Raw genomic sequence first — 27,427 nt, forward strand, 5'->3', positions numbered from 1 at the left:
TTTTATACCATATTTTCCCTGCTTCTGGTTTGCAAACATCACTTTCCTCTAATCTCATAGGTTTGTGCTACTGAAGTTACAGTAATGCAAATATTTTCTGGATTTTAGAACTGTTTGTAAAAAATTCTGTTCTTTAAGTAATAGTACTTTCTGTTAAGCCTGGCAGACGGCTACATTATACTTAATCTGCTTGACTTCTTTGCCTTTTCAAAAAGACATTAAGCTCCCTTTATATTTTGTTTTTAAAATTAACTGATATAATGTTTCAGATGAGCACATGCCACAGTCAGCTCCTGATGGGCGGCGCAACTGATGTTGTTTTCGTGGCAGCACTGTAAGCCACTGGGCCGATCAGTCTGATGTTGTTCCCAGCTGGACACACGTGGGAAAGGCTAGAACTTTATATTTTACTTTTTATAGGAGCATTGCTGCTCGAAATTCTGACTATTGCTTTTTAACAATGTAATTTTACGTAAGTAACCTTTGCGCGTCATAATTATTGTCATCTTGGTTAATATGTTTTTGGTTATACCTCATTTCCTATGTATCATTTTATAGGATCTAGCAACATTTATTCTGATGAAGACACCCCTAGTAGGTGTCGAAACATAGGTCAATGTACCTACAGTTTTGGAGCAACGGGTGGGCTGTTTAATCCCGTGTCGGCAGTAATGACACCCACGTTCAAAACTGTAATCTTCGCACTTCGTTTGCTTTTGGTGATGTTGATTTTGTAATTAGCGTTCCCTACCTCAATCGATAAAAACCTAAACCTCATAGTACCCTTTTTGTTCGTGCGTCTGTCTGTTTCTCTCTACGTCCGTCTGTTAAGAAACCTTTATCTGAGGTGGTCTATGGCCGCTTGCTGTGTAAAAAGCTTAATACTGTACGCCAATGCAATAATAAAATATGGCCATTTACATCACGTATTTTGTTATCTGCCCACTATCGATATCGATAACAGGCAAAAATCGGCGAAATTTTCGATTCCAGAGATGGATGAACTATCTATAAAGGTAATTAATTCTCGGTGCGCGAGTGCTACTTGCACGTGTCCAGATTTTCTCCCTTCAAGACACTATCAATTCTGCTCCAGTGCTCTTTTAACTCTAACTCTTTTGTTCTGAAAGAAATGCACTCTCATCAGCAAACCACGAAATACTGTTTCTGCTCCCTGAACTTAAATTCTGTTTCGTAATTTCTCCTTGTTTCTCTTTACTGTTTGTCCAGTGTACAGACTGAATATCATCGGGGACTGACCGTGGTGTTACGATATTCGTGCCACCTAGAACGGGTGAATTTCTGCCTGTTTAAACAATTACGAAACAGTATGAAAATTTGGAATAAACGTAATGTATTGAAAAGTGGTTTGAAGACCCATCGTCTAGAATTTAACGAGTTTCCTTTTCCATGTGATGAGAACGAGAGTCTAGTGAACGAGAGTCTAGTGAATCAAATTGAGCATTACCAACCTTTGTATGTAGGCGCATTTAGATTTAGTGCGTGAGAGGCCAGTGGTGCGCGGGTGGGGGAGCACCACTCGTATGTTTGTGCGGATGCTCGTTGAGTCGTGTCGGGGGAAGCGAGGCCCGTGGGAGAGTGGAGCGCCGGGCGGAGAGGGCTGCCGCGGGAGAGAGCTTGGGCCCGCAGTCGCCGCCGCACGCCCCTGCCTGCAGCACAGCACAGCACAGCAGCGCTCCTACACCACCAGCACAGGGCAGCCCGGCTCCTAGGCTCAGCTCAGCACGGCACACGGTGAGTGGCCCCATCCCTTCTCGCTTACTCACTCTTGGCCCTCTCAGGACACCTTCTCAATGTTGAAATACTCAAACTGAGATCTCGGTGTGCTGATATAGGCGTTGGCTTACATGTCGTTTCACTGCGATCAATCGAACTGACAGTTCGTCAACTGAACTGACAGAGCTACGGTCAATAGGTGCATTTCAACAATCGTGTTGACGAACTGCGCGGCAATATCCTCGTATTATAGGCTCTCGAAATTCAACCTGCGTCAGTCGTGGATTTTCTATCTTTTTTTTTCAGAATCGGCTGGATTCTCTTCATAAGGAGCATGTTGTTGTTGTTGTTGTTGTCTTCAGTCCTGAGGCTGGTTTGATGAAGCTCTCCATGCTACTCTATCATGTGCAAGCTTCTTCATCTCCCAGTACCTACTGCAACCTACATCCTTCTGAATCTGCTTGGTGTAATCATCTCTTGGTCTCCCTCTACGATTATAATCCTCCACGTTGCCCTCTAATGCTAAATTTGTGATCCCTTGATGCCTCAGAACATGCCCTACTAACCGGTCCCTTCTCCTAGTCAAGTTGTGCCACAAACTTATTCAATCCTATTCAACACCTCCTCATTAGTTATGTGATCTACCCATCTAATCTTCAGCATTCTTCTGTAGCACCACATTTCGAAAGCTTCTATTCTCTTCTTGACCAAACTATTTATCGTCCATGTTTCACTTCCATACATGGCTACACTCCATACAAATACTTTCAGAAACGACTTCCAAACCCTTAAATCTATATTCGATGTTAGCAAATTTCTCTTCTTCAGATACGCTTTCCTTGCCATTGCCAGTCTACATTTTATATCCTCTCTACTTCGACCATCATCAGTTATTTTCCTCCCAAAATAGCAAAACTCCTTTACTACTTTAAATGTCTCATTTCCTAATCTAATGCCCTCATCATCACTCGACTTAATTCGACTACATTCCATTATGCTCGTTTTGCTTTTGTTGACGTTCATCTTATATCCTCCTTTCAAGACACTATACATTCCGATCAACTGCTCTCCCAAGTCCTTTGCTTTCTCTGACAGAATTACAATGTCATCGGCGAACCTCAAAGTTCTTATTTCTTCTCCATGGATTTTAATTCCTACGCCGAATTTTTCTTTTGTTTCCTTTACTGCTTGCTCAATATACAGATTGGATAACATCGGGGAGAGGCTACAACCATGTCTCACTCCCTTCCCAACCACTGCTTCCCTTTCATGCCTCTCAACTCTTATAACTGCCATTTGGTTTCTATACAAATTGTAAATAGCCTTTCGCTCCCTATATTTTACCCCTGCCACCTTCAGAATTTGAAAGAGAGTATTCCAGTCAACATTGTCAAAAGCTTTCTCTAAGTCCACAAATGCTAGAAACGTAGGTTTGCCTTTCCTTAATCTATCTTCTAAGATAAGTCGTAGGGTCAGTATTGCCTCACGTGTTCCAATATTTCTACGGAATCCAAACTGATCTTCCTCAAGGTCGGCTTCTACTAGTTTTTCCATTCATCTGTAAAGAATTCGCGTTAGTATTTTGCAGCCGTGAGTTATTAAACTGATAGTTCGGTAATTTTCACATCTGTCAACACCTGCTTTCTTTGGGATTGGAATTATTATGTTCTTCTTAAAGTCTGTCTCACCAGATGGTAGAGTTTTGTCAGGACTGGCTCTCCCAAGGCCGTCAGTAGTTCTAATGGAATGTTGTCTACTCCCGGGGCCTTGTTTCGACTCAGGTCTTACAGTGCTCTGTCAAACTCTTCACGCAGTATCATATCTCCCATGTCATCTTCATCTACATCCTCTTCCATTTCCATAATACTATCCTCAAGTACATCGCCCTTGTGTAGACCCTCTATATTCTCCATCCATCTTTCTGCTTTCCCTTCTTTGCTTAGAACTGGGTTTCCATCTGAGCTCTTGATATTCATACAAGCGGCTCTCTTTTCTCCAAAGGTCTCTTTAATTTTCCTGTAGGCAGTATCTATCTTACCCCTAGTGAGATAAGCCTCTACATCCTTACATTTATCCTCTAGCCATCCCTGCTTATCGATTTTGCACTTCCTGTCGATCTCATTTTTGAGACGTTTGTATTCCTTTTTGCCTGCTTCATTTACTGCATTTTTATATTTTCTCCTTTCATCAATTAAATTCCATATTTCTTCTGTTACCCAAGGATTTCTACTAGCCCTCGTCTTTTACCTACTTGATCCTCTGCTGCCTTCACTACGTCATCCCTCATAGCTACCCATTCTTCTTCTACTGTATTTCTTTCCCCAATTGTTGCCATTTGTTCCCTTACGCTCTCCCTGAAACTCTGTACAACCTCTGGTTTAGTCAGTTTATCCAGGTCCCATCTTCTTAAATTCCCACCTTTTTGCAGTTTCTTCAGTTTTAATCTACAGTTCATAACCAATAGATTGTGGTCAGAGACCACATCTGCCCCTGGAAATGTCTTGCAATTTAAAACCTGGTTCCTAAATCTCTGTCTTACCAATAAATCTCTGTCTTACCAATAAGGAGCATAGCTGTTAGCAATTTTCGGTCGTAACGAAAAATGGAGTTAGTCATCGACACATGCAGTTTAATACTCACGAGAAGCAGGGATCCAATTTTCAGTAAATATTCCCTACAGAACGAGAAGCAGGGATCAAATTTTCAATAAATATTCACTGCAGGATTACTACAATGGAGTCCGCTCCATTACCTAGGTCGTCACGGCGTCTGACAGACATGTAGTGGGCCCGGGTTCGATTCCCGGACGGGTTGGAGATTTTCTCCGCTTTGGGACTGGGTATTGTGTTATCTTCACCATTATTTCGTCCTCATCGACACGCAAGTCATCGAGTGTATATTTACATTTATACTCCCCAATCCATCCAACGGTGTGTGGCGGAGGGCTCTTTAAGTGCCACTGTCATTACCTCCCTTTCCTGTTCCAGTCGCGTATGATTCGCGGGAAGAACGACTGCCGGAAAGCCTCCATGCGCCCTCGAATCTCTAATTTTACATTCGTGATCTCCTCGGGAGGTATAAGTAGGGGGAAGCAATATATTCGATACCTCATCCAGAAACGCACCCTCTCGAAACCTGGACAGCAAGCTACACCGCGATGCATAGCGCCTCTCTTGCAGAGTCTGCCACCTGCGTTAGCTAAACATCTCCGTAACGCTATCACGCTTACCAAACAACCCTGTGACGAAACGCGCCGCTCTTCTTTGGATCTTCTCTATCTCCTTTGTCAACCCGACCTGGGACGGATCCCACACTGATGATCAATACGAACGAGTGTTTTGTAAGCCACCTCCTTTGTCGATGGACTACATTTTCTAAGGACTCTCCCAATGAATCTCAACCTGGCACCCGCCTTACCAACAATTAATTTTATACGATCATTCTCCTTCAAATCGTTCCGTACGCATACTCCCAGATATTTTACAGAAGTAACTGCTACCAGTGTTTGTTCCGCTATCATATAATCATACAATAAGGGATCCTTCTTTCTTTGTATTCGCAATACATTACATTTGTCTATGTTAAGGGTCAGTGGCCACTCCCTGCACCAAGTGCCTATCCGCTACAGATCTTCTTGCATTTCGCTGCAATTTTCTAATGCTGCAACTTCTCTGTATACTACAGCATCATCAGCGAAAAGCCGCATGGAACTTCCGACACTATCTACTACTTGTAGTGTCAACTGAAAGGACTGGCAGTTCGGTGGCCGAACGCCTCAGGTGGGACTCTAGGCCATCAAAGCTGTACGATCATTTCATTTCTCTACGAGGGAGGCTTTTTAAATTGTCGTGAACGGTGGTAGCAGTGAAGTCAACTCTTACCGAATTATAGGGCCGTCTATTCACGACAGTCCAATAGAGCTGCCAGTGTCCCGATTCATCTACTCTTACTCTGGGTAAAATGAAATCTGTCCTTGTTTTACACTGCCAGTATCCTGTCGTAGGACAGACACTAATTTTGAGCTGCTCAAACAGCGTATGTTCTACCAGGCACACCATCTCATATTAGGTAACTGCATTATTAGGCACAGCAAACACCTCAGTTACAAATCGTGTTGGTATTTTGGTTCCTTCAATTTACCCTTTCAGTGTTATCTGTTAATTGTTTTATTCATTATCGCTGGCTGTTTTCCAAGGTTTTCCCTTGCTAAATGAGTTAAACCACTTTCCTTCAATTCACTGTCTACACATACTGCTTTTATTGTTTACTCCTTCGCTTTTGCAAACGCCATAACCTTATCTGAAAGTACTTGGTCTCGATAAACAGGCAACTTGTAAACACGGAGATTACTACACTGCGCCATCCCACACCCTTCGAGCACTTCTCTCTATAAGCAATTAGTTTCCTCTCGTTTCCCTGAGTTCTTCATTCCAGGCAGTGACTTTTGTAAAAATATGTTACCGAATGACTAAATAATTTTTCAAGCGACATGGAAACTGCAAACGGGAAAAGTTTAATTTCAATTCTTTTCGGATGTTGAGACAGTCTGACAGTGTTCAGATAAGTGAGTGCGTACGGTAGTACTCCAAACTACCACCATTAGTCTGCCTATTGTGCATAATCAACAATGTGTCTTGACACTCGTAATAAGAAATTCGTGCCCAGTAACACTTTCTTCGCCAATACTATTTTTCCTGCCTGTTTGTGAGACTGTGATTCGCTATGCTTCGCCCAGTATCGAGCGTCACGTGTGCACTATATTGTGGCCGAAGACTGTGATGAGTACTTTCGCACTATGATGCTGTCCACATGCTTTTTAAGGGAGTGTTACATCGAGTTCGACGCACAGTCCGCTCCTCTTCTAGACCATTAAGGTGTTTGTGGAGCTCAAAGTCCCCCTATGGAGCATATGTTTGGCAGTTATCCTAAGAAAGGACACACATTCTGGTGACGAACAGCTTCATCTTGCGGGCCGCGACCAAGCACCTGGATTCCAGTGGGCTGGCTCTATGTTCACAGTCATCCCGCAAGCAAGTGCTACTGATTTTGGATACGGAGACAGAAAACTAACAATAACACCGTTAGAAACAGTATTATCGAACCGTTGATTATCACTTTGATTCGTATTATTTAACTAAGGCTGCTCAGACTTCTAGTGCATCGAAGTATTAGACGAACTTTCTTGAATTACTTTGTCGAAAATTAATCAAATGCTGCTGTCTTGGCTGAACTAGTATGACGTACAGACTATAAACAGACTTTAGGATTGGTAAGTCGGTTAACAAAACCTAAACATTAAAGGTGGACGTTTAATCTAGTGAATTAATTTTGGAATTCGTCGTCGATCTTTCCACGACAAACATATTAGGACTAACGCTTTGCTTGTAGTTTGTACTAGAGTAAAGCGGCACATGAAAGACATACCGACCTTCCGCATACTGTTATGCCTCTCAGAGAACGCCAGCGCTGCAATCCAGCGGCTTTCTCCCGGTGAAATAAGAAGCGCAGCACAAAGTGCCGGCTTCCGCTGTGGAGCGGTGCTTTCTCTTCTTCGCGAAGCTGTACTGTTCGCGGTGCTCTTAATGACTTAGCTGTTTCAGCAAAGACGCACACAGCAACTCGGTGCCTAGTGTATAACGTCGTAACAGCTTTCACTATGAAACAGTTTCCATTCCGACTGAATCTGTGATCACTGATATTGTGGTCGGTTCCTGATCGTTTTTGTTAGGTAGTCTTGTATTTCTGGATCTGAAAACCATGCTCATGGACATAAAGCGTTCTAACTGTGATAGGACCACTATTGTTTTCTATATACACTGAAGGAAAAAAAGTCGTAACACCAAGAAATTATCAATGTAGAGTAATGAAATTTCTGGAATGCATTTGCCTAGGTAACATATTTAAATGATTAACATTGCAAGTTCACAGGTTAATGGTATCGAAAGATAAGCCATTGCAAATGATGAAATGCTGGCACATTAATAACCAGTGTAACTTCTAGATTATTGAATACAAGCCTGCAAATGTGCTTGCATTGTGGTGTTAAAGTTCCGGATGTTGGTATGTGTAATGCAGTTCCATGCCTGTTGTGCTTGGCCGATCAGTGTAGGAACGGTTAATGCCGTTTGTGGGTAATACTGGAGTTGTCCGATTATGTCCCATATGTGCTCGATTGGAGACAGATCTGATGAGCGAACAGGCCAAAGCTACATGTCGACACGCAATAGAGCATGTTGGGTTAAAACAGCGGTATGTGAGCGAACGTTATTCTGTTGGAAAACACCCATAGGAATGCTGTTCATGAATGAAACCACAACAAGCTGAATCACCAGACTGACGTACAAATTTGCAGTCAGGCTGCGTAGGATAACCAGGATGCACAGTGCTCCTGCTGGCATACGAAATAGGACCCCCGGTCATTACTCGAGTGTGTCTAGCAGACAGGTAGGTTCGTTGCGGACCTCCAACTGGCCTCCTTCCAACCAACACACCACCATCACTAGCACCGAAGCAGAACCAATTTTCATCAGAAAACACAACAGAGCTCCACTCTGGCCTCACTTGGCACCACTTAAGCTGTAAATGACAATGGTTTGGGGTCAGAAGAGTGAACGTTAGGAAGCGTCTGGCTGGGAGCTACCCTTGAAGTGACCGATTTGTAAGAGTTCGTTGTGTCACTGTGGTACCAACTGCTGCTCAGATTGCTGCAGCAGATGCAGTACGATGCGCCAGGGCCATACGCCAATCACGGCGGTCTTTCCTCACGGTAGCGCCACATAGCCGTCCGAAACTCGGTCTTCTTGCGACCGTACATTATCGTGACCACCTCTGCCAGCTGTCATGCGCAATGTCTACATTCCTGCCAAGGATTTATGGAGTATCGCAGAAGAAACATCCAGCTTCTCGTATCCCTATTACACGGACTCGTTCAAACTTGGTGAGGTGTTGATAACGGCCTCTTTATAGTCTTAAAGGCATCCTTAAACTAACATCAACTCACGACGTCCAATCTCAAAGATAACTATCGCTCACGACTGTCACAGCGGGTATTTAAAGCGAACCTGACTTGCATCCTCATAGAGGTGCTGTTGGCACCACTTTTGCGAGATTGGCACGAAATTTGAATATACATAATGCTTCAAATGTAGAAACATGCCTACCAACTTTCGTATGTCCTTCTTAGTGCCGCGATTTCTTTCTCCTTATGTGTAAATAAATGACCTGGCGGACAGAGTGGCCAGCAGTCTGACGTTTTTTGCTGATGGCGCTGTGGTGTACGGGAAGGTGTCGAAGACGACTGATTGTAGTATGACACAAGACGGCTTATACAAAATTTCTCGTTGGCGTGATGGATGGCAGCTGGCTCTCAATGTTGAAAAATGTAATTTAATGCGGATGAGTGGAAAAAATAAATCGATATTGTTTTCATAAGTCGCTAGTAGTGTCTTGGCTAGCAAAGTGACACCGTGAAAGGTTTGAACGTAACGTAGCAAAGCGATATGAAATGGAACACGCATGTGACGATTGTGGTAGGAAAAGCGAATGGTCGACTTCGATTTATTACGTGAATTTTAGGAAAGTGTGGTTTATCTGGAAAGGAGACCGCATATAGGAAGCTTGTGTGACCTGTTTTTGGGTGCTACTTGAGTGTTTGGGATTCACTCCAGGTCGGGTCAAAGGAAAATATCGAAGCAGTTCAGAGGCGTGCTGCTAGCTTCCTTACCGGTACTTTCGGAACACACGCAAGTCTTACATGGATACTTTGGGAAATCAAATGGGAATCTCTGGAAGGAAGGCAACGTTCTTTTCGAAGAGTGGTATTAAAAAAGTTTAGGCAACGGCATTTGAAGCCAAATGCAGAGCGATTTTGCTGCAACGACCACACTTTGCGCGTAAGGACCACAAAAATAAGATACGGGAAACTAGGGCTCATACTGAGACATACAGATTATCGTTTTTCCCTCGTTCTGTTTGCGGGTGGAACCGGATGTGAGATGACAAGAGGTGATACAGGGTACCCTCTGGCACACACCGTGCGGTGGCTTGCGGATTATGTATGTAGATATAGATATCTATTGTGACCAATATTAGCGCGTTTCTGCCTTATCAGAGAAAATTGGTCTTTCGAGCAAGCATTTGTGGTAATAGTTTGGTGCTTTTTAACAGCTTCATTTCCAACGTGTAGTGGTATATTGACTCTTTGCTGAGTAAACAGTGGCCGTATCCAGCAAGAATCAGATTGCTAAATACTCACATAAAGGTAAATTGAACGTGAATAAAACCGCAAACAACTGCCGATTGATGATTTATTCGCACGACCGGTTTCGATGCGTTAAAATGGCCTCTTCTCACGATATTACGTAGAGAGGAAAGCTTCATTGTAATCTATAAATTTATAAAAGTCAAGGACAGCCAATAAAAATAAACGTAAATGAAAAGTTCTTACAGTAATGTCACACGGACACGCCCACAGCGTTCGTAGTCACAGAATCCAATCCTATGAAGTGGGGAAGTACTCAACAAATAATAACCGGCAGAGCATTAGGACGAAGAGTGCAGTGTATGAGGCACTATGGCAAAACGAGTACTAACTAAATATAAGAAATATGGTTACAACGTAATTCAAAAGCATAAATTAAGATACCAACAGTAGGTCGTCTGTTTGAGAAACGTAACCCATTAACAAGCCCGTTACTACAGATAGAAACAGGAGGTAAGAAGTTATGCAACATTAAATATCGGGAAGCTAGAAGTTAACTAAACTGGTGGGCACACATGTACTTCCACGTGCAAATTGAATGTAGACGAAAAACTAGTAGTATTAAAAAACCTTATAAGGTTATAAACCTTATGTAAGACTTTCACCAGTAACAAACCAGTGGGAACCGAAAATCAACATATCAGATTGTAGGAGATTCCATTAATAATGATAGGCCTACGAAACCAGAAGAATAGTTTAATAAGCCACATAATACACGGAGGCGCCAAAGAAACTGGTAGAGACAAGCGTATTCAAATACAGAGATATGTAAACACAGTCCAAAAGAAGTACTAACATTGTGTTACGAGTTAGGCATTTCCAGTGAGCTAGAAGTACCTGAAAAATGGACAGAAACTTCACAAGCTGGGGCTGACTGGTTTCTCGGTTGATTGAAGAAACAGAAAGATTTGTCAATCAGGAGTCCTGAAGCTACCAGGTTAGCCTGAGCTTCTATCTTCAATAAACGGAACGCTGGCGCCTTTCTCGATAACTTGGCTACTATAATGAAATCATACAACTTTGAAACAAAACATGTTTGAAACGTGGGCGAGCTGGAATCACAATATCCCAAAAGCCAAATCGAGTTCTGTCACGAAAAGGTTTCAAGCATCATATCTGGAAAAAGAGGTAGCCTAGTACTTTAGCTGCTGCTGTTTCTGCTATTGGGAACTTCGTTCCACCATTCTTCATTTTTCCCCGCGTGCACTTCAAAGAACATTTTATTCGTGGTGGGCCAGTGGGCAGAACATTTCTGCGAAGTTTTGAAATTCTTAGTTGCTAACGCAGAGTGCTCTATACATATTCTGCGTCTTCTTTTCCTTGATAAACATAGTTCTCATATGTCTTAACTATGCGACAGATAACAGCGTTTTTTTATTGTCATTTTCTCCTCACTTTTCCCACCGATTGCAACCATCAGAGCCATTGTAGCGCCTAGCATCGCTCGGCCACCTCGGCTGGCGAAGTTCAGTGTACAAAGACACTACGTATCTTACCACATCAAAGAATGCGGAAAATGAAAATGTGAAGAACCTGAACGCGGACAAAAAGTTTTAAAACTTAAAAGGAAGCTCTCTTAAAAGTAGGAAGTAGAGGAAGAAAAATCAAGGGAGTGTTCCCTTTGGATGATCAACAAAGCTGTACTACTTTTAGCGAAGTACTTGTGCCCTTTCACGGATAGTGATTTAATAAAAGAGTACTTGGTAGTTGGTACTGGACATTTATGTCCACTTGAGGTAGGACGGTTTCGCGTGGTGGTTTGATAAAACACGACAACCATACATTTCTCGCAGACGACGTGCAGAGCCAGCTTGCTGAATCTTTATAAAGTTTTTGTTGCATATTCATTAGCATTTCATGAAAGTGTGGATATCAGGGATGTGACATTCTTGGCAGCATTAGAGCAAGTGTCGAAAATGTGGGTTCTTCGTGAAATTTGTTATTTTATATGTCTGCAAATGGAGCGTCAGTCATGTTCGGAAATTAATCAGGAGTCGAAGCACTGCTGAATGGGAAAAAGAAAATGCTTCCAGTGCCCAAACTATCTTGACCTATAGCCTGATGTGATATATGCTGTGCGACAGCAAACACAACAGTTTAGATTTATCCAAGCCTTGAAGAATTTGTTCTGCTACTACGCTGTACAGTCACATTAATCTGAGCATCTGCCAAAAGCCTGAATAACCACCTTTTGGAGAGCAGTCTGCGGTATGACGTGCCCAGAGTCATTGAGATCTGGAAGGTACTGTCAGAGATATGGAGCTATGTCAACTCCTGTACCGTGGCCACCTGCCCTAGGTTTCTCTGTTAAGGTTCAATAACGCGATCAGCTCGATCGATTTGGTTGCGCAGATTCTCGATTGAGTTAAAATCCGGAGAGTTTGGTGGCAAGAAGTGTACGGTAAACTCATCTCGGTACTCGTCAAATCACGCGAACTGTATGACATGTCGTATTATCCTGCTAATAGATGCAATCCTGCAGAAGAAAACCTAACTGCATGTGAGGCGTGGTGCATACCTGCGTTGATCCATTGTGACCTCCAGAATGACGTGATCACCCAGGGAATGCCACTAGAACATTCCTCAGACTATAAAGCTTCCTCCTCCCACCTCGACCCTTCGGACAGTTGTTGCAGACGTCATCTGTTATCTGAGAAGATCACCTGTCGCCACTCAGTGGTCTTCCCGTGCATTGGCGAGCAGATTCCAGCGTCCGTCGCCGATGAACGGCACTCAACATGAGTGCGCCAACCAGGCGCCTGCTGTGGAGGTCCATACGCAGCAACATGCGCTTAATGACCTTTCAAGAGGCGCTGTTGGAAGCCTCTTGGTTCATCTGGACTGACAGTTGCTCAGTAGTTGTACGTCTGTTCGTCCGCACACCGTCATTCATCCCTGTCACCTAGGGCCCGTGGTGCACCACATCTGTCTCCGCGTCGGATATCGATATGAGAAAAATCTCTCAATTTCCGCAACATGATGACAGCTGTGATGTTTTGCGCCACTGCTAGTGATGCCACCTGCCGTTGGACCGCATATCTTGCTCGTTAACTAAAATGTGTGTCAAGGATGTTAGTTGTCGTACTCGAGATGAACTTTCTCACGGACTCCAATTATTGATGTATCTTACTGGAAAACTGCGTAGTTCAGGAAATACTTCCAGATCAACTTCTCATTTTCTCCATTATTTAACGGAAAAGCGAAAATGCATGTTTTAATTGCCGTGTTGGTTGCTTGACATCAACAGTTGTGATTGTTGTTCCTGAAAACTAGCCCAAATGAAGTATGATCGTTTATAAGAACTTTCACTCACTCGATCAGGAAGGAGCTTCCCTGCAGTGTTGTGTTGGAAAAATACAAAATGGTTCCCATGGCTCTGAGCACTATGGAACTTAACTTCTGAGGTCATCAGTCCCCTACAACTTAGAACTACTTAAACCTAACTAACCTAAGGACATTACACACATCCATGCACGAGACAGGATTCGAACCTGCGACCGTAGCCATTGTAAATAATTCATTTGTTTTCAGAGTACAAATATGAGTGGCGCACGAATAGAACCCTAAACTCACCAAGTTGCGACAGCATTACATCAAGCATCTGTGACAGTGGCGAGAAAAAATGTGCAGGCAGATTCAGATGATTGCGGTTTCAGTATCTCCGTAACAAACTTATAGTTTTGTTGTAGATTTGACTGTTAACAAGAACATTGTTACTAGAAACTGAGTCCGAATGAAGTTTATCTCAGGAAATCAGTTACAATTGGGCAAGAGATATCCCTCTCACTGTTTGCACTGCCAGTTCTGGGCTAGTGTATTTTATGCCGCTATTCTTCTTTCGTCCAAACAAGTGGTATAAGTTTCTTCACTTCGGTTAACAGGCATAATTTATTTTAACGTGGTAGAAATTAACACAAAACGTACTTGTAATAATAGGTCAATTAGAAACCTGGCCTTCTGTTTATCACAACGAAAACAAAGCAGCGACCGCTGAGGTTTTAACGCGCGAGCACAGTATCAGGCGTCTCATTTGACTCAAAGTATCTCGTGTTAGATATCTCAGACAGAGTTCCTTTCGAAGATGATGAAAATATGATGTATTCCTGTATGATGTATTCACGTATGGTTCAAATGGCTCTGAGCATTATGGGACTTAACTTCTGAGGTCATCAGTCCCCTAGAACTTAGAACTACTAAAACCTAACTAACCTAAGGACATCACACACATCCATGCCCGAGGCAGGATTCGAACCGGCGACCGCAACTGTCGCGCGGCTCGAGACTGTAGCGTCTGGAACCGCTCGACCAATCCGGCCGGCTATTCACGTATGTCCTGATTTTGTTTGAATAAAACATTCACCTCAATACAAATTCTCAGAACATTTACGTAAAGAGTCAAAAAAATTGCTGTCGTAAATAATACTGAACTGAAAACTGAGCGCACCTCTTCTAGAAGACAATGAATTAAATTTCAGGTTACGCGTGGGATCAACACCCAAGGCCCACTCGTATAACTCGATGACTGCACGATACAAAGCCTTACGCCTCACCTGGGCCCATCAACACCGACATTGTTGTGTTGATGACTGAAAATATGTTTCCTGGTCGGACGAGACTCGTTTCAAATTGTACAGAGCGGATGGACGTGTATGGATATGAAGACACCCTCATGAATTCATTGACCCTGCATGCCAGCAGGGAGTTGTTCAGGCTGGTGAAGGCTCTGTAATGGTATCGGCGTGTGAAATTGGAGTGATATGGGCCCCATGATACACCTAGAAACGACTCTGACAGGCGACACGTACGTAAGCATTCTGTCTGATTACCTGCGTCCAATAATGTCCATCGTACATTCCGACGGACTTGGGCAATTCCAGCATGAAAATGCGACACCCCACACCTACAGAACTGCTAAAGAGTGGCTCCAGAAACACTCTTCTGAGTTTAAACACTTCCGCTGGCTACCAGACTCTCCTGACGTGAACATGATTGAGCACATCTGGGATGCCTTGCTACGTGCTTTTCAGAAGAGATCTCCTCGCCCTCGTACTTTTACCGATTTATGGACGCCCATGCAGGATTCATGGTATCAGTGGCCTACAGAGCTACCTCAGACTTTAGTTGAATCCAAGGCACGTCGTGTTTCGGCCCTTCTGCGTGCTCGCCGGGGCTCTACACGATATTAGGAGGGAGTATCAGTTTCTTTGGCTCTTCAGTGTAGTAGGGTACATTCGAGCCAATTGTCAGCACAGTGGAAAGATCTCAGAGCTGTAAACTAAGGGGCCTGGGTCGAGTCCGGATGAGGATTTTTTTTTTTATTTTATTTTCGGCTTGCAGCAGTGCCCACTGTTATACAGGATGTTTAATATCTGCCACACGAAGTAACTGGCCTTGTGCCTTGTTGATACTCATAACGAAAGCTAGCCACATGGAAAACTGCAATCTCCTTAAATAGAGGGGCATATTTAAATCACTGGGTATGAGCGGACTGCGAGAAATGAATACGTCTTCGCCTGTGCCAAACCACGTGATGATAATGGCCTGTGACACTCTCAGCAATAGGTTCTTCCTGGCCAGCTTTGTTCCATTGGATATAACGGTAATTAATCAATATACAATAGCTTGCAGTCATGTTTCTGGCAAATTCTCGAGCTTCCGCTTGTCCCGCTATCTAGTGATTTGTTATGGTACTATCTTCAAGACGGCTATTGCCACAGTCATGTCCAAAGGAACTTTGCAGCATTATTCGGAATAATACAGGCACCGCAGTACCACACTCTTGAAATGGTGCAGCGCAAACTACCTACCAGCACACGGCGACTTTCTGCACGTATCAGCGTCCCTCTAACAGGCGTATGGCGAACATTAGATGCTGAAAACTTGTGCTCATTTCACATACAGCGTCTGCAAAATCGTCACATTTTCGGAAATGCCACACCAACTGATTTTGTCAGTCATCAAATGACAATGGTCATTGGCACCCATTAAGATTACTTTATCACTGATAAAGTCACACTTACACGGTATAAATCAACAACACACTAAATAATCACCAGTGGTCGCAGCGAAATCTACACACTACAGTGGAAACTCCGATCAATGTTTGGTGCAACACTATAGGTAACGCCACATCTTCATAGGCTCAGTCATTTTATAAGAGCGAACGACGAGACAGAACTACCCACATGTTTTGGAAAATACGTTTGTTGAACACCTTAAGGATGGTCATGCGTACTGCAATGTACTTCCAGCATGACGGAACCACTCCACATTTTACCAGATGCGTGAAGAAACATTACAACTTCAGTTATACTAATCACTGGATTCGTCACGGTATTGGCCACCAACATCGCCTCCATTATATTTTTGATTATGCGGTAGGACGAAGTCTGAGGCGTACAAACGAAAGGTGAAAATGCGAAGTGAGCGGCTTGATTACATTACGGACGCTGCTGCCCTCGTTAGGGATTGTGTAAAGTCACACAGACAAGCAACACAACATGATCTCCCATGAGTGCACAAACGCACTGAAGTTGACGGTGAGATATTCGAATATTTATTGTGAACTCTATGACAACTGTATTGTGAGGTGTACGATAATGCTTAGAGACGAATGTTCTAACAAACATATTTTTCATTCATTACTATGTAAAACGCATGTTGTAATGTTTGCGAGCTATTGTACACGTGTACATGAGTAAACTGGTATTAAATAATACAGAAAAAATAACAACGTAAAGTAAACTACTGGCCATTTTTTGTATAGCTACACTACTGGCCATTAAAATTGCTGTACCACGAAGATGACGTGCTACAGATGCGAAATTTAACCGACAGGAAGAAGATGCTGTGATATGCAGATGATTAGCTTTTCAGAGTATTCACACAAGTTTGGCGCCGGTGGTGACACCTACAACGTGCTGACATGAGGAAAGTTTCCAACCGATTTCTCATACACAAACACCAGTTGACCGGCGTTGCTTGGTGAAACGTTGTTGTGGTGCCTTGTGTAACGAGGAGAAATGCGTACCATCACGTTTCTGACTTTGATAAAGGTCGGATTGTAGCCTATCGCGATTGCGATTTATCGTATCGCGACATTACTGCTTGCCTTGGTCGAGATCCAATGACTATTAGCAGAATATGGAATCGGTGGGTTCAGGAGGGTAATACGGAACGCCGTGCTGCATCCCAACGGCCTCCTATCACTATCAGTCGAGATGAGAGGCATCTTATCCGCATGGCTGTAACGGATCGTGGAGCCTCGTCTTGATCCCTGAGTCAACAGATGGGGACGTTTGCAATACAACAACCATCTGCACGGACAGTTCGGCGGCGTTTACAGCAGCATGGACTATCAGCTCGGAGACCATGGCTGCGGTTACCCTTGACGCTGCTTCACAGACAGGAGCGCCAGCGATGGTGTATTCAACGACGAACCTGGGTGCAATAATGGAAAAACGTCATTTTTTTGGATGAATCCAGGTTCCGTTTACAGCATCATGATGGTCGCATCCGTGTTGGGTGACATCGCGGTGAACGGACATTGGAAGATTTTATTCGTCATCGCCATACTGGCGTATCACCCAGCGTGATTGTATGAGGTGCCATTGGTTACACGTCTCGGTCACCTATTGTTCGCACTGACGGCACTTTGAACAGTGGACGTTACATTTCAGATGTGTTACAGCCCGTGGCTCTACCCTTCATTCGAACCCTGCGAAACCCTACATTTCAGTAGGATAATGCACGACCGCATGTTGCAGGTCCTGTACGGGCCTTTCTGGATACAGAAAATGTTCGACTGCTGCCCTGGCGAGCACCTTCTCCAGATCTGTCACCAATTGAAGACGTCTGGTCAATGGTGGCCGAGCAACTGGCTCGTCACAATACGCCAGTCACTGCTCTTGATGAACTGTGGTATCGTGTTGAAGCTGCATGGGCAGCCATCCAAGCTCTGTTTGACTCAATGCCCAGGCGTATCAACGCCGTTATTACGGCCTGAGGTGGTTGTTCTGGGAACTCAGGTTCTATGCACCCAAATTGCGTGAAAATGTAATCACATGTCAGTTCTAGTATAATATATTTTTCCAATGAATACCCGTTTATCAGCTGCATTTCTTCTTGGTGTAGCAGTTTTAATGGCCAGTAGTGTAAATGAGTTCGGAATAGGGCATATGACCATATGAAGTTTCTTGCTTCACACGATGTTTGTGCCATATCCCTGATTATTGACCATTCCTCCTGGGACAGCCTACACAAAGGCCATGAAGACCATCAGATGAGTAGTGACTGCAAAGGACACAGAGATGCCGCATACTCATGTGAGACAGCGTTATCAGGATCTACAATGGTGGGACCTGCGCTTACTATCTGTCTTATCCCTGCTGTACCATCCTGCACCACTGGTCGGAGACTAGCAGAAGCCAGACTAAAGACTTATCGTCCAACGCGTAGGCTGCCGTTACCGCCACAATACAAACAGCTACGTTTGGATTTTTGCTGTGCCTTCTGATGAATGACGTCATATTGTGTTCAGCGATAAATCATGATTATGCACGGCTCTGGATGACCATCGTCAACGAATATGCGGCGACATGGGGAGAGGTCTCATTGTATCCGTGTCTTAGAGGGAGGCAGCGGTGTTATCTCCTGGCGTCATGGTGCAGGGACCATTCAGGACGTCTTCAGATCACGACTGTTGGTGTTTGAGGGGGCGTTGATGGCACAACGGTATGTTACGGACATCCTGTATCCTCATGTGTTACCTCTCATGTGACCGTGTTAGGGTCACATGCAAGACAATGGTCGTCCATGAGTGGTGTGCTTGTGTCTCTACAATCTCGGACTTCAACGCTGCCCCAGTGGCAGTATCCAGAATAACAAGTACCAATTACAACAGCTGTGGGCCATCTTGCCGCAGGATAGACCCCCTTCCCAACCGCCTCAGCAATTTTTACTGAGAAATGGGCTCATAATGCCAAATTCTCTGTAAATTTGACTCGATATTGTAATCATTGAAAAAACATCACATACTTTCTCCACCCGTGAAGTTTCGTTTCTCGTCGTCCTGGGCACTTTACTTTCTTTGCCAGGCGGTCACTACTTTATCCCCCGGCTGGTAAGTCATTTTGGATGGTAAGATGTTTACGATATGTTGTCAACCTGCATTAAATTGGCGTTTAATTTGCTGCTCTTTTTCCTGTCTCCCTGCCGTGAGAAATCGCGGCAATCGACGGCGACAACTTTCATCAACTGTTTTGCCAGAAAAGTTTGGTGGTACTCACGGCAGGCATATTTATAGGCAACAGCTGTGGCAAAAGGTAAATAAAACTAGTTGAAACTCTGAGTCTGTGCAGGAGAGGTTCTCAGATGCCTCAACCGAAAAAACGATTCCTAAGACAGAATAGGCTTTTGTAGGCTTGCAATCCGTATTATCTGGCAAAGAGTTAGTCCATCAAAAACGGCCAGTATATGGACTGTGTACACCCATCCCAGTCACGTGACACCACTGGCGTGGTGTCACGTAACGGCTCTCCAATAGTGAGTGAGTGTACAATTGCTGTTGTGATAGTCAGGTGCATGTTATAATAAATCTATTAATCGCAAATAGTTCTCAACAGATCATTGTCGCCATGAGTATCTTAGAATGGCAACGAACTTAGTAGTTCATAATTTCGGACAATGTGGTCCAGATGAGTAACAGCGATCTGCTGATACAACTGGGTTAAAGCAGCAATACAGATCGCAATAATATTTTGTTAAAGACCGGTTTCGACTTCATGCAAAAGTCATCTTGAGAAAATGAACAAATATAGTTGCTGCTGACGGCTCCTCGGTTGCTCTCGCGGCATCATCATTATTGCGATCTATGCTGTCGTTTTAACCCAAATTTAGAAGTATCTCAAAAGCAGCTGTCGTCGCCTGTAAGCTGTTGTTTCGAGTTACTGTAACTGTAATGTGTACATGCTTTGCGAGAGGCGTTTTAGTTTTATGATGACTGAATTACGAAAGACATCAATGATTCAGTGGTCATTCTCTAGTTGTATTATAGGGACTTCTACTTTTTAACAGCTAAGGCACCAATGACCAAGCGGAAAATGATATCGTTCTTGTTTGCTTGTTCCTCTGGTTGTATTCCACTAAATAAAATAATGAATTGTTCGTGTTGTGGAATGCGACCAATAATTCATGAGGCATCTAAATAAAGTGAACCCCGATAGAACACACACTTTGGGTTAGTCGCCAGTGTTACACTACACCAAGCAGTTTTTGTTACCCTGTTCCATTACAAAAACTTAATACGAAGCAATTACACACAGAATACAACGTACGTAGTCTCACTTCCACGATATACGACTATCTTCTCTTTTCTATGCTAATGGTATCAAAATGCCTACAAGAAGAACATCGGAGGCAGAAATTGATAGAGGATGTTCACATAATACGTAGCTCGCAGTTCGGTGAGGATACTGCCAATAACAAAACATACACGTAATATAACTACGCAAGTGGGTGGTGTGGTGTCACCACCAGACACCACACTTGCTAGGTGGTAGCCTTTAAGTCGGCCGCGGTCCGTTAGTATACGTCGGACCCGCGTGTCGCCACTATCAGTGATTGCAGGTCTAGCACTCGCCCCAGTTCTACAGCCGACTTTGCTAGCGATGGTTCACTGACTACATACGCTCTCATTTGCAGAGACGATAGTTTAGCATAGCCTTCAGCTACGTCATTTGCTACGACCTAGCAAAGCGCCATATTCAGTTACTACGAATGTATTCTGAACAGATAATATTGTGAATCATGTACCGTCAAGAGCGACGTTTATCTTTAATGGAGTTAAGTTAAGTATCAAGCTAATTACGTCCGCTTTCTGAATTCTAATTCCTTGTCATGTTCCAGACCTCACGTCAGTATAGTTCTTCCCTCCTCACGCCAGCCTGCGTGAGCTGAAACGCGTGCATTTCGGCCTCCACTAGTAACACGGTGTTGGCTCTTCTGCCAACACTACAGGTGGCGGTTAATGTACTCCTGTCTACAGTGAAGTTTTCTTGGGGTCTACAAGTAAAGTGAAATACTGCTTAAAAAAAAGGATCGTTCGCACAGAAACAGCAACCATCTGACTCGTAATTTCTGTCTTGTTTTGACTAGTACCCCTATTTGTTTACCAAATACTGTTAGGACAGATTCCAAAAGCTTTACTCGTAATGGAATAATGAGATATACAAATAACATTAAAGTGTTACATGTGTATAATTTCGTATTTTTCTACAAAAGAAATACTCATATTAATGTTCTATAGCTTTGGCCTCGATTATTCTTACGAAAAGTACGAGAAGAGGAACCTGACGCTGATCGATTCTGTCTGCTGATACTGCTTGAAATGCCATGACCTATAACTCTCTTTGCAATACACGCCCTTTGTTTGTGAAGTACACTTAGGTAGTATATAAACTCATGGGGACAAAATGAAGCTACTGATCAGAAAAAGAAAATACGTCATATTGACATAGTTCTGTCGAATACGAACGTCCTTAGCGCTATTACAGCAAATATTTGTACGATACAAGGATAAATTCCGTTCTCTTCAGTTCCTGGTGTATGCGTGAGGTTCTATAGCTTTGGCCTCGATTATTCTTACGAAAAGTACGAGAAGAGGAACCTGACGCTGATCGATTCTGTCTGCTGATACTGCTTGAAATGCCATGACCTATAACTCTCTTTGCAATACACGCCCTTTGTTTGTGAAGTACACTTAGGTAGTATATAAACTCATGGGGACAAAATGAAGCTACTGATCAGAAAAAGAAAATACGTCATATTGACATAGTTCTGTCGAATACGAACGTCCTTAGCGCTATTACAGCAAATATTTGTACGACACAAGGATAAATTCCGTTCTCTTCAGTTCCTGGTGTATGCGTGAGCAACATCACAAAAACATTAAACTCTGCAGAAAACGATGCTTACCGTTCTGACGTACAAATATTTGTTGTAATAGTGCTAAGGACTTTTCTCGAAAAGGGAAAAGGTCATTTAGCGAATCTAGGAAAAGCGCGGCCACGTTCACGGCTCATTGCACAAATAAGCAAATACACGGATCTGGCTAAATATGCACAACCATAGAACGGCACTCACACGATCCTATGTACTTTATTACTTATGCTGAAACACAAGGTTTCGAATAAATTACCGGACTGCTGCTGGGTTGCATTATTGTGTATTGTAAGAATAAAAAAAGTGTTTTTTTCTCTTTTTTAATAATGCAGTGAGGTTTTAGAAGTAATGGGATATCACCTAATGTCGCGTCTCGCCTCATTTTGCCCGGCGCATTGCGGCAGTTCGACGTGACATGGACTCAACAAGTCGTTGGAAGTCCCCTACAGAAATGTTGAGCCATGTTGTTTCTATGGCCGTCCATATTTACGGAAGTGTTACCGGTGCAGGATTTTTTTGCACGAACTGACCTCTCGATTACGCAACTTAAATGTTCGATGGGATCCACGTTGCACTATCTGGTTCGCCAAATCACTGACTGGAATGGTCCAGAATGTTCTTGAAATCAATCGCGAACAACTGAAGCCCAGTGACACGGTGCATTGTCATCCATAAAAATTTCGTAGTGGTTTGGGAACACGAAATCCATGAATGCCTGCAGATGATCTCCAAGTAGCCGAATATAACCATTTAAAATCGATGATCGGTTCAGTTGGACCAGAGGACCCAGCCCACTCCATGTAAACACAACCCACACCATTATGGAGTCACCACCAGCTTGCACAGTGCCTCGTTGACAATTTCGATCCATGGCTTCTTGAGGCCTGCTCCACATTCGAACCTTACCATCAGCTCTTACCAACTGAAATCAGGACTCATGTGACCATGCCACGGTTTTCAGTCGTCTAGGGTCCATTTGATGCGGTCACGAGCCCAGTAGAGGCTCTGCTGGCGACGTTGTGCTGTTAGCAAGAGTGCCCTGTTATAGGTTGTGTACCCGATACTACCGCGTTCTGTGTATGTCCATAACGTTATCCAATGGTTTTAGTCATCTCAGTATATGTTTTGGCACTTCAGGTAGTCATCATAAGCAAATGTTCACATATTATCAGTTAGTGTCATAGGCGCATACTAATTTGTGTATAAATAAGTGACAACAGAAAACGAACCCAGTGAAACATTGGTGCCAAAGGAGTGCAGCTTTATCCATGTGCTGTACAGGTTGTACACTGAGTTGGTGAGAACTGAATAATACATCACACATCTATGTGCAATCTGTCATGTCAAACTCTTTTAGTATCTAGTCCAGCCTTCTCTGCGCACAATAAACCTCTGGAGTCATCTAAAGACTCTTAGAATTATGATATGTTAGAAGCTAATGTTTCACATTACTTTTAGTTACTGTCGTAACTGATGGTGGTTTATTAAGTGTAATGCAGATCATATCCTTCAAATTCCACACATTCTAGATGACGGCGACTAAGGTCAATGAGATGACTTCTCCAGCATGTTGCGCAGCGTATTTCGTAAGATGACAATCACGAGCACGAGCACCGTCCTGCAGAACGATACATCATCTGACGTTGTACAGCACTACTTCAGTGTGTCACAAGTTGAGCTCGCAAAGCAAAAGTTATACGTATCGGGTTTCTAATGTACTCTTATAAATGTGGCGTCAAAAGTAATACGCCCTTTTGCCTTCGAGGTAGCAAAATATTGATACATGATCAATGCGTCAATGAATTTGAAAGCATTCTCATACCGTTCAGGATATCTGATGTCAAAGCCGTACAGTAGTATACTTTTTAAATTCCACCTCTTACCCCTTGGCGTAACTAAATATTTTTAGTTATTTTTCCGAACAGTTTTGCCTTATTTATTCATAATACATCATCATATGTGCAATCAGGTGCCGGCCGCGGTGGTCTAGCGGTTCTAGGCGCTCAGTCCGGAACCGCGCGATTGCTACGGTCGCAGGTTCGAATCCTGCCTCGGACATGGATGTGTGTGGTGTCCTTAGGTTAGTTAGGTTTGAGTAGTTCTAAGTTCTAGGGGACTGATGACCACAGATGTTAAGTCCCATAGTGCTCAGTGCCATTTTTGCAATCAGGTCTTCGAAGGAAGCACTTACGATAAGGTTCAGAATTCACGACTTTAAAGAACATATGGCACGGTATGCCAATATAGTTTATTTTTGAGAGATGTATATGGGGCCTCAAGATGGCATAATAGAATGCCGAAACTGGTAGCAAAAATAAAATAAGATAACATCTCACCTGCACGGCTATTGGCGAATTTCATCGTTAAATTTCATATAATGTTTATACAATTTTCTCAAGTTCCATTCAGAACAACATTAAGAAGTTTCGTGTATGTGTTTGTAATGCATGTGTGCAGTTATGCAGCGATAAACGGTTAGGACTCTGTGTGAGGTATTTATCGTGCAACAACTTCTGCGGCGAAACAAACAAGTTTCACGACATAGCATACCAATACCGTTTCTATCCAGATTGGTAGAAACAGGCTGTTAATCACGAGAGGGACGAATGGAATGAAATGACCATACATCATATGCAATGCTGAGAAAAGAGAAACTTCTAGTGATCTTTAAGGCGGGTCACACATCAAGTTTCTTAGTGATTTTTACTAAACCCTTGATGGCCATTTACTGTGTCTCACGAAGCCTTAAATTACACTTAGTGCGACTTCAAATATGGAATCTACTTGAAGGTATCTGAATATTCTAGAAATAGAAGCAGGAATGTGAAGAACTAGAAATAGGTCTCGCATTTATGTTTCCAGGAGTGCTCTTTCATTATTAAGGAGTTCTCCCCCTCTGACTGAGATTCTGTCGAGCGCCACATCTGTTACCATTAGCTTAGTATTATTAGTTTTATCTGCAGTTTACGTCGTAGGTGCGGTTGCAAGTTTCATCAGAATTCGACACATTCTTCCCTAAACCTGTGACTCTGCAATACTAGCCACCGCGCCACCATTTAGACTTACGTTATCGCGTGCTGAATGGGGAATGTGATAATTAACGACAACGATTACCTTCGCAGCCACTCCTCCAGTCCTTAAGGTGAATAATACTAGAACGTAATCTCATCCAAAAATTCGGTTGCTTATAACGGCAGACAGAAGCGAAGGGAAGAATTTGCAAGTTAGAAATGGTGCCCAAGGCTGCCTGCGAGTCGCGACCGCCAGGGCTCTGGCGGTTGCCTCATCGCCTCCACTGTACGCGACGCGCACGCGCCGTGTTGAAACGGCCATCAGCCTTACGGCGCGTCGCCGTTTCCCCACAGCACCGTCGCTCATTGTCAACCGTTTGTTTTCTCCCAGTGGTGCATCGTCGTCGGTTCAGGCTGTTGGCTAACGTGAAAGGCGTAACGCCTTCTCTAGCAACCCAGTACGACTACGGCTATTCTCGGGTGGGTAAGGCCTCCTGTGTTGTGAGACCTTGGCCCAAAGCTCACGTGCCACAGTTGCAACCGAGTATTCAGCAGGTGGCGTAATCTGCCTGTTGTTTCCACATAGTGTTTCCCGCTCTCACTGTTATTCCACGAGTCATTTTGAACAACTGTCTTGAGCATAAATTCCAACGCCAGAGTTTCCGGAACTTTGTCAGGATCGTTTGCTGAATATCGCGAAGTAAAAAAATCTGGTGTAGGTGAAGCCGAGACGAATAGATTTATATAGGATAGTCTATCAAGCCGGGAAAAATCTCAGATTGGCTCACAAAAGCACCGTAAGCTATAGCGCAGGCGAGCTAGCTGCCAGAGATTTTGGCTATCACCTTTCAATATTAAAAACTCCTTGTCCTAGCTCTTACAAAATGTATAATTGACGGTTGCGTAAATTTTACCTCGAAATATTGTGAACTAAATCGTTTAGTGTAACTGATATGTTTACTACGCACGATACTACTGCGCTTGTAAGGGTCAAGTTTAGGTCGAATTGTAAACATAGGTCTTTTTACGTAACGTTTACATTTTTTTCTTTTATTATATTCACAGGAAAGTTGAAATCAATAATGTTAACGAAATAGCCTACTAAGTAGGTGACGTAAGACAGCGAGAGGATATTGAAACTCTCACGTGGCGCGCATGCACTGTAGCTTAGGTGATTTTTGTAGGAATATTTTGAAATTATTTCCCGTCCGCAGAGACAACAAGTGTTCTGTTTCAAACTGTTCCCCATGACCACCACTGTGGTACATTGTAAACAGTTACCGTTTACAAACTATATGTACCTTGCGAATGCAGTGTTGGTTCAGATGGCTCTGAGCACTATCTCTGAGCACTATGGGACTTAACTTCTGAGGTCATCAGTCCCCTAGAACTTAGAACTACTTAAACCTAACTAACCTAAGGACATCAAACACATCCATGCCCGAGGCAGGATTCGAACCTGCGACCGTAGGAATGCAGTGTACTTGAATACCTGTTCACTAGTGCAGAGAGACGCTACATATTTCATGAGTCATATTTAAGTCTTATTTCTTTTGACTTATAGTTCTCACTGTGGATGACGCTGTCAACACACCTTTGGGTCTCCGTTCTCAGATTTCAGATGTGTACTGCTCCGTTCTTTCTCGGATTTTGGTTCCGTAAGTGGTAATCGTACGTAATCAGTGTTACAGTTTACGTAAATTTACGCATGCGGAGATAAACACTGTGCAGCGCTCGTGTATGTTACGTAGAGTACAGCGGATATAACCTTCCAATACGAGGCGTGACGAAATGTTCCCATACGATATTGAAGAGTATATCGTAAACAATGCCGTAGCCGGCGCACCGTACATGATATGAACATTACGTGTAACATTTTTTTGAGAATCTTACATGAACGGCAACTGAACTCGTGTTATCAGCTGAAGGGGCAAGCATTGCAACCAACGAGCTTTCCACGTGGAATTTAATTCAAAATTGCTTCTTACGGCATTCTTCCTTCATTTTTCAGTTTACATGTTTTACTTAGACTGCGTCACGTTTGCAACAGTAGTAACAGATACGTGTGGGATGATGAAACCCCGTACGTAATGACAATTTTTTCAAATTATTCTTTTTTCTACATTCATCCCACCAGAATCAACAAAGTCCTCTACAAAACGTATCATGAGAGTTACATTCCTGGAATCTTAGAAGATGTGAACTAACAACTCGTCGGTTTGGTGATTTAAAAATTACGGGCTGCCGAAAGATTTTTCGCTCGATGTTAGGACCGACATATGGGTAAAATGTGAACAATGGTGTGCTGATACTGTTTCATGACCAGATTGGTTAAAAGACATGGTGCCGATGGACCTCTCGGTGATGAACCATGTTAACAACTTCGACAGTTCAGCCACATGGCTATAGTTGCCTCGAACCTCGCAGAAACTGAAGATTACGCATTTCAAGAATTCTTCATCGCGTATGATAGTCGCCA

The 27,427-nt window shown here is 43.3% G+C and overlaps 1 protein-coding gene across 1 annotated transcript in view; it reads left to right on the forward strand.

Annotated features, from left to right (window-relative positions):
- Positions 1–1,625: 1,625 nt before the first annotated feature.
- The window catches only part of LOC126145978 (circadian clock-controlled protein daywake), a 91,809-nt gene continuing 66,007 nt past the window's right edge, over positions 1,626–27,427 (forward strand). Inside the window, exon 1 of the mRNA XM_049915592.1 lies at positions 1,626–1,755. The gene's annotated coding sequence lies outside the window, so the exon portion shown is untranslated. The remainder of the gene's footprint in view (positions 1,756–27,427) is intronic.

This window comes from Schistocerca cancellata, chromosome 2 (assembly GCF_023864275.1).
Source record: "Schistocerca cancellata isolate TAMUIC-IGC-003103 chromosome 2, iqSchCanc2.1, whole genome shotgun sequence".
Classification (NCBI taxonomy): Eukaryota; Metazoa; Arthropoda; class Insecta; order Orthoptera; family Acrididae; genus Schistocerca; species Schistocerca cancellata.